Here is a 9,161-nt window from a genome sequence, read left to right as displayed (position 1 = left end):
GGTAAAGAAATAGAATGTTGGTCTCTGGAGTCCTCACTCAACTGGGCTGTCAGTTTCATCACACTATTTCCAAGAGGCAATATGACTCCACAAGAAATGTCAAACTGCTAATATTTGCTGACATTTGGGTCATAAACCACAACAACACCCATTTTTATTCTGTTATGAAATTTTTCTTCTTTTGGAGTTGCTTTTAAAGATCTTTGCTACTTCAGTTCCTCAAACAATCTATTTCAGTTTTATTTTATTTTCTGCTAACTCATGTATTTTGTTATAAATCCCAAGGTACTGTCCATTAAATAATTGATTAGCTAGGGACTTTTTTAATGTTTCTTTTATTATTGAAATTTTTATCTGATATATGCTGTTCATGGTTTCAGTTTTACAAATAAGCAGCAAAAGTTAATGCCACATGGCAAGTTCTTAAATTTAAATATTGTGTGGCATATTTGTTATCTATTACTGAGTTGACCAAACTCTAGCTAAGAATTGAGCATATGAATATGTACAATCTTATAAACTGTAATCATCCAAGAAGCAGTATAAATTTCATTATATTAGGTTCCAGGGATAAGCATTAGAAGCCCAGCGAAGACATAACTTACAATGCTCTGCTGTTGAAATTAAGTTTTTGCAATTTACAAGTGCTTCCATTTTGTGATACAGATGAAAGATTTTAGAAGTATGTCATACCTAAGCAGTCAACTTTCTATGATAAGTTCACAGGAAGCAAAGGTTACCAGTTATCATCTCTATGTTGGAGCTGATTTATCCTTATCAAAAGCTAGATAAACCATGAAAAATGTCAAAAGAGTAATTATAGGTTTTCCATGAAGTAACTGTACCAAATGCTTGGTTTTAATTAGAAATTTACTCATTATTTGATATTTTTAAAATGTTACTGGAACAAGTAGGTGAAACATAACTCTTTCTCATTTGCTTAATTTTTTGGTAGAAGTTAATTTGAGGTGATGGAAGAAGTAAAGGCAGAAAGAAACTCTTCAAGTTCAATACCATTAATAACCAAGAAAAATCAATTCTGTCTCAAATAAGCACCTAATTAGACATATGGACAATGAGGACATGGATCTGAAAATGATGATTTTTTAAGTCAAATTGTGAAATCTCATCTTGCTGAGAGGGTGACTGACAGTGCATTTAGGAAGTTCCTTGCTGGACTAACAAGGAGATGGCAATGCTAAATGTAGTTATATTTGAGAAAGACTCTATTCACCAAAGAGAGAAGACAGTAAAAACTGCAATTGAATTTATTACAAAACAAGTGAAATTAGGAATCATTTACTAAACTCTGATGCTTTACACAGAAAGCACTGAATTTTCATATCATTCAAAAACTATCACAGTTTACAAAACAGAGAAAAAGCAGCATGCTTGACTGGTATTATATAACAGGTTTAGATTGTTCACCAGTGTGATGGTTTGAATATGCTTGGCCCAAGGAGTGGCACTATTAGGAGGTGTGGCCTTGTTGGAGGAAGTGTGTCACTGTAGGAATGGACTTAAAGAGCCTCATCTTAGCTGCCTGTAAGCCAGTCTTCTATCTGTCTTTGGACAGAGATGTAGAACTCTCAGCTACTCCTGTACCATGTCTGCCTTAATGCTGTCATGTTCCTACCTTGATGATGATGGACTATACCTCTGAACCTGTAAGCAGCCCCAATTAAATGTTGTCCTTCATAAGAGTTGCCTTGGTCAGAGTGTCTCTTCACAGCAATGGAAATCCTAACTAAGACAAACAATGAATATAATATTCAATCAGCTAGTATCTCATAAGTTTTTATTAATTAGAAAATGTATGATTTCTTTTTTCATTCATACTCAGGCTTAGAAATTTTCAAACATTGTTCAACGAGTATGATAGCAGCAAAATTACACATATTTGTAAAAATGGAAGTATAGTGATGAAATTTATTCATTACCAAAATAATAAACAAAATCCTGATAAATTATATCAGACCAAACCTTTTCTTTTCTAATTTGTTGGGGTCATAGTATTTTATCACATCAATGGAAAAATAACTAAGATATAGATCAAATAGACTTAACAGACATCTACAGAATATTTCATCCAAATGTGACAAATTAACATTGTTTCTAGTAGTTCCTGAGATTATTCTAAAATAGATCATATCACGCGTGTTTTAAAAATATAAACAAGATTGATTAACCATTGTCAAAGTAGCCAAAGGACCAAAACTTTTAATTAGTCATAGTGAACACATTGTCACATATATGAATGAAATTCAGAATATCATGAAAACATGTATTAAAACCATATACCACAGAAAATTGGAAAATCTGAAAATATAGGTAAATTTTTCAGGTGTGCAACATAACAAAATTTTACCAAGTTTTGATAAAATTTAAATAAACATATAATAAGTAATGCTTTCAACAGTAAATAAGTTTCCTGTCTAAAAGTCTAGATCCAGATGGATTTTCTATTAAAGTCTGTGGAATCTTCAAAGAATAGTTAAAACTGGTGACTCTCTAATTTCATAAATTAGAGGAGGAAAGAACATTTCTAATGTCTATTAATGGGGCCATGATTGTATTGATACTAAAACCAGATAAAGGCATAATAACAATGAAAACTATAAAACAATCTTCATGACAAAGGCATAAAATATATAAATACATTTCTTTTCAGCTAAATACAAGACCATTTCAGAATGTAATAATGCAGAAAGATCTTACAGGGTCCTACTGCTAGACAAAAACAAAACAGCAGCAACAAACCTATAGGTAACTCGTGATGGCTGAGAGTTGAAATAACTCCTCTCAAGGACGAAACACCTGATTGGGTTTCCTATAAAAAAAGTGTTGTGGGATGTTTCTGTACACTGTGTATTTGGATGGCGATTTCTATACCCCAGAGGTTAGTTTGTATTTGAACTTGGTATTATCATTTTTATGAAACATTTCCTGACTCAGTATTTTGTAAAACATTGTTTTCTATCATCTTCTGATTGATCAATAAAGAGCTGATCAGCCCGTAACTGGGCAGAAAAGGGTAAGAAGGGACTTCAGTGCCCTTAATGGGGGAAGAGCAAGTGGGAAGTCGCCATGAGAACATAAATGAATGAAGAAGGTACCAGAGCAGGACTATGATAGTAGGTAATGCAATGTGGCTGGGAAATGGATTGTAAATAGTTTAGGGCAGCATAGGTTTATTAGAATAGACCAGAAAGCCCCCATCTATAGGGCAAGAAGCTTAATAATAAAATTTTCATGTCATTATTCAAAACAAAAGAGGGTATAGAAAAGCCCCTTTTACAAAATAGTATGCCCTGAAATTATATACACATAAACTATAAAAATGGATTCAGCAGGCTGTATTTATATATTTGTGTATGTGTGTGTGATCAAAAATTATTATCAAAGAAAACTTGATATCAAAGTTTTGCTATCAATTTAGAGTGAGGAAATGTAGGATGACTTAGAGCAAAGGGCTATAGAAGGGTCTGAAAAGAATAAACAGAAATAAGCAATTTAATTACATTTTAATTAAATGTAAAAGTAAAGGAAGAAAGAATAGAGAATGATGATAAGTATGACATGCATGTGTGCATGCACAAACACACACACACACACACACACACACACACATACACACACGAGCTGCTAACATGATCAAGTTGCCCTCATTTCAGAGATACAAATTGTTCAACATGCATACATCAGTTAATTAATTCACCACATAAATGGCTTCGAGGACAGAAATTAGTGATATCTGAAGAGATACAAAATTTATTTTGTAAAGATAAAAGTATCTACAAGATAAAATCCATAAAGAGATAAAGGAGGCAGGTAAAAGCAATATGACAAACTCACAATAAACATCTTGCTAAATACAGATAACAATGAATTTCCGCTAAAATCAGGAACAATATAGGGTGTCCACTTTCTTGAATCTTACCCTGTCAAGGACTAGCCTTGGCTTGAAGAGGGATTCGGAAAGAATGATTGTCTGGGAGCAGTGAAAACAAACTTCTGGAAGTCTAATCCTGGGTCCAAGTTGATGGCCTATGTTCTGCTTTTTCTGCTTGTTTTCTTTCTGTTCTGCTTTCTCTGGAGATCTCTAACCAGCTCTCTTTAAGTTCTGCTTGAGACAGTTCTCCAAGCAGTTCTCTCTTGCTGTTCTTAGAAAAAGAAAAAAGAAAGAAAAATAATTCTCTGGATTGCTCATCTCTTGCAAAGCATAAGACTAGTCTTTTATTTTACATATCAATCCACTTATTTACTTCAGGTTTCTTTATTATTATCCTATAAAATCAACGTCTGGTTGACCCCAGCCCATTAATTATTAGGGGACAGCAAGCACACATTTTCTTTTAACATTTCAAAATAATACAGAAATCTGTCTGCCTCTGCTAAACACAAATGCTAAGCTAGCTGGGTAGGACCCTGTCCTGAAATTATAATCTAGCACACCTGTGACTAACCTTGGCATAGTCAAGGCTGACCTTGAACACAACACTTTGCCTGCCTATGTATCTAAATACTTTTGTATTTTTCTAGCAAGCTGACTCATTAATACAGCTGTCTTTCATCATTTAGATTCATGAAGTCACTCACAATTCATATTTCATCCTTTTTTGCATAGTTGAGAAATTATATATTTTCAAACATATTTTAGAGTTCTTTTTTTGACAAGGCATAATCAATATATTCCTGTTTCAATTTTTTGGCTTATTAGATATTTTTTATTTATTTACATTTCAAATGTTATCCCCTTTCTCTGTTTCCTGTCCATAAACCCCTTATCCCATCCCCTCCTATCCCTTCTTCTGTGAAGATGTTCCCCAACTCTTTCCCACCTCCCCACCTTCCCACCCTGACATTCCCCTACACTGGGGGCTCCAGCCTTGGCAGGGCCAAGGGCTTCCCCTCCCATTGGTGCCCAAGTCCATCCTCTGCTACATATGCAGCTGGAGTCATGAGTCTGTCCATGTGTACTCTTTGGGTGGTGATTTAGCCCCTGGGAGCTCTGGTTGGTTAGCATTGTTGTTCTTATGGGGTTGCAAGCACCTTCAGCTCTTTCAATACTTCCTCTAACTCCTACAAAGAGCATCTCAAGAGATATCAATATCAGGCATGCACTTCTTGGCATCAGCAATTCTATCTGGGTTTGGTGGCTGTATGTCTATGGGCTGGATGGCCAGATGGGGCAGTCACTGGATGGTGTTTCCTGCAGTCCCTGCTCCAATCTTTGTCTCCGTATTTCCTCCAATGAATATTTTTGTTTCCCCTTCTAAGGACTGAAGTATCTGCACTTTGGTCATCCTTCTTCTTAAGCTTCATGTGGTGTGTGGGTTGTATCTTGAGAAATTTGAGCTTTTGATAAAATCCACTTATCAATGAGTGCAAACCATGTGTGTTTTGTTTTTTTTTTTTTTTTTGTGATTGGATTACCTCACTCAGGATGATATTTTCTTTTCTTTTCTTTTTTCTTTGTTCTTTTCTTTTTACTTTTTTTAATTTATTTTTTATTTGATATTTTATTTACATTTCAAATGTTATTCCCATTCCTGGCTTCCTGGCCATAAACCCTCATCCCATCCCCCACCCCCTTCTTCTATGAGGGTGTTCCCCATCCCCAACCACTCACCCCTTTCCACCTCCCTGCCCTGACATACCCCTACACAAGAGGGTCCAGCCTTAGCAGGACCAAAGGCTTCTCCTCCCATTAGTGCCCAACAAGGCCATTCTCTGCTACAAATGCACCTAGAGCCATGGATCTGTCCATGAATACTCTTTAGGTAGTGGCTTAGTCCCTGGGAGCTCTGGTTGGTTGGCATTGTTGTACATATGGGGTCTCAAGCCCCTTCAGCTCCTTCAATCCTTGCTCTAACTGCTCCAACAGGGATTCCATTCTCAGTTCAAGGGTTGGCCACTGGCATCTGCCTCTGTATTTGTCGGGCTCTGGCAGAGCCTCACAGGAGACAGCTCTATCAGCTTCCTGCCAGCATGCACTTCTTGGCATCTCAATATTGTCTGGGTTTGGTGGTTGATATATGGGCTGAATCCCCAGGTCGGGCAGGCTCTGAATGGCCATTCCTTCAGTCTCTATTCCAAGTTTTGTCTCCATATCTCCTCCTATGAATATTTTTGTTCCCCCCTTTTAAGAAGGACTGAAGCATTAGCACTTTGGTTGTCCTTCTTGAACTTCATGTTGTCTGTGGATTGTATCTTGGTTATTCTGTGCTTTTGGGCTAATAGCCATTTATCAGTGAGTGGATACCATGTACGTTTTTTTTTTTTTTTTTTTTTTTTGTGATTGGGTTCCCTCACTCGGGATATTTTCTAGTTCCATCCATTGGCCTATGAATTTCATGAAGTTTTGTTTTTAATATATGAATAGTACTCCATTGTGTAAATGTACCACATTTTGTACAGGTTGTCCTAAAACTCCCTGTGTTTACCACTTTGATAAGAAATTAGCCATACCTTCACCTCCTAGACTCCTATTGTCTGGTTTTCATGGAGTCATTAACATTAACAGGGAGGACATTACTTAAAGCAGGAATGTAAAATATGTGCACCATTTATGCAAACAAGCCTCATGCCCAGGGCAGTCATTGATACTCTTGGAGGCCAAGTCTGCTGGCCCTGTCCCTGGGGTAGGCACTATGTCATTATGTTCCCACCAAGGCCATGCCAGACCCTGAATTTTTCAGTACCATTTGTGAAGTCAGAACAACAATGAGACAAGAAGAAGACGTTCCATGGATAACAATAGGAAAGAAAGAGTCAAAGTAGCCTCATTTGTAGATGATATCATTCTGCAAGTAAGAGACCCTACAGACTCCACCAGAAAACTTTCATGAAAATGTAAGAACAAAAAATTTTACGGGGTTACTGGGAGATGTGAGTATAACCACCGGGAGCACATGCTGGGAAGTGAGCAGAGTCCTTAGCAAGAGAGATGCAAGAGAGCAGCTGCTGCCAAGCTCGGAGAGTAGCCAGTGGCAGTGTATAAGTTGGGGTGATGAGTTGGGTTGAGACTCTTTGCTCTTTAAGATGAAAATACCCTGCAGGTGCCATGTGGCCCAATGGAGCCCACACTAGAGTGGGATGATGAATTTCTTTTTTAACACTTATGGCAATAGGTGGTGAACTAATATGTTAGGCAAGAGTCTACTAAAAATTTAATATCAACCTGAGAGTTAGACTTTTACTTTATTTTATTTTATTTTCTAAGTCAAAAAGGTGATGCTGCAAAGACGAGTCACGTGGACTCAAGCGTGGGAATCTTGAAACAAAGGAACAGAGGGGGAATCTGTTCACAGATTCTAGGTCCCCTGCTGTGAAAAGAAGCCTCTGTACCATCCCATACTACCAGGATTAACTGAGTTTACGTTTTGCACCAACCCAGTCCAGCTGAATGTACAAGCTCATCAGCTGCCTGTGTCATCCCTACACTTTCAGAAGGTCCAACTTGAGACACATAGCCTTGCACACTAACCCTGCCTGGTGAGTGACCCCACCCTCCAGATGCCATCCTTAAACTTCCAGGCCTAGCTTGGATAGTACAGCTTGTATATTAGCCAAGGCAGATATAGCCAGAAATCACATTTGGACATTTTCTGTGTTACCACTAAAATGAAATTACCCCAATCTTATTCCATTAAAATATCAGTACTATGAAAGAGATTGACCTAACAACTCTTCATATATGATCAGAAATCAAACAAACTTGGGAAAAACCAAAAATAGAACCTAACTTCCATTTCAGAATCAGGTTAGACTCTTATAGTTGACACATACCAATGAAAGAAGTCTACATGCCTATGCCACATTAAACACACACACACACACACACACACACACACACACACACACACACACACACACACATTATGACCCACTTTACCCAAAAAGTGCATTAGTCTTTATAAATGTTTCTCAGTGAGAATCATCTATATGAATCCAGGACATTACTCTTAAACAAAAGAAAACAAACATGATCAAAAATTTCAATGAGTTTAAAGAAGGAATGAATATAGAGATGTTAGGGTAAGTCTAAGAAAACAAAATTATATAGATGAATGACATGATGATAACAATTCTGGTTTTGAAAACATAATTTATTAAAGAAAAATAAATACTGAAGAAAATTGAAGCTAAAATGAAAGTGGAGCTAAAACGTTTAATAACTCAATTTGAAAACTCAAGTAAAGCCTTAACAGAAATATAGAGTGAGAAAAGCCTAGATGAGCAGGACTTGAAGATAAAGTAGAGGAACTGAACTACTCAAGTAGAGAGGTAAAATACACGACGGGACATTGGGCAGTTAGAGCTTGATTTCGATTTTGATTGTGACTATGTCCTGATATATTTCCCTCTTGAAGGAAGAAAGTATTTTACTGGAGACCACAGTTAAGAGACTTTGAATTTTGAAATGACTTTGAATTTTAAAAGATATTAGATATTTGAAAAGGATTGAACTTGTAATATGCAAAGACTGTGGGACTTTTAAAGTTATTTATATCTTGGTGATGAATAAGAAAGTAAGGGTTGAGGCTTAATAGTGATGTGTTTGTGTGGCAAGTTGACAAGGGTTGTACTGGCTGGTTTCATGTGTCAACTTGATACAAGCTGAAGTTATCAGGGAGAAAGGAGCCTCAGTTGAGGAAATGCCTCCATGAGACTCAGCCCTAAAGCATGTTTTTCAGCTAGTGATCAAAGGGGGCAGGGCCCAGGCCATTGTGGGTGGTGCCATCCCTGGGCTGGTAGTCTTGGGTTCTATAAGAGAACAAGCTGAGCAGGCCAGGGGAAGCAAGCTACCAGTAAGTAACATCCCTTCATGGCCTCTGCACCAGTTCCTGCTTCCTGAGCTGCTTAAGTTCCAGTCCTGACTTCCTTTAGTGATGAAGAGCAATGTGGAAAGTGTAAACTGAATAAACCCTTTCGTCCCTGACTTGCTTCTTGGTCATAATGTTTTGTGCAGGAATAGAAACCCTGACTAAGATAATATGGAATCTCATTACTACAAAAAGTAAAAATATGACTTAAAAATCTTTTAAAGAAACAACTTAAATGTTTTGATAATTTGGTAATATTGATCTAGAAGCTATACTTTCTTAAATACCCCAGTTCTGGGTATAGTATATTTCCCTATGAGTTGTTGACTAAAG

Source organism: Rattus norvegicus, chromosome X (assembly GCF_021556685.1).
Source record: "Rattus norvegicus strain SHRSP/BbbUtx chromosome X, alternate assembly SHRSP_T2T, whole genome shotgun sequence".
NCBI lineage: Eukaryota > Metazoa > Chordata > Mammalia > Rodentia > Muridae > Rattus > Rattus norvegicus.
This window is presented reverse-complemented; position numbering follows the sequence as displayed.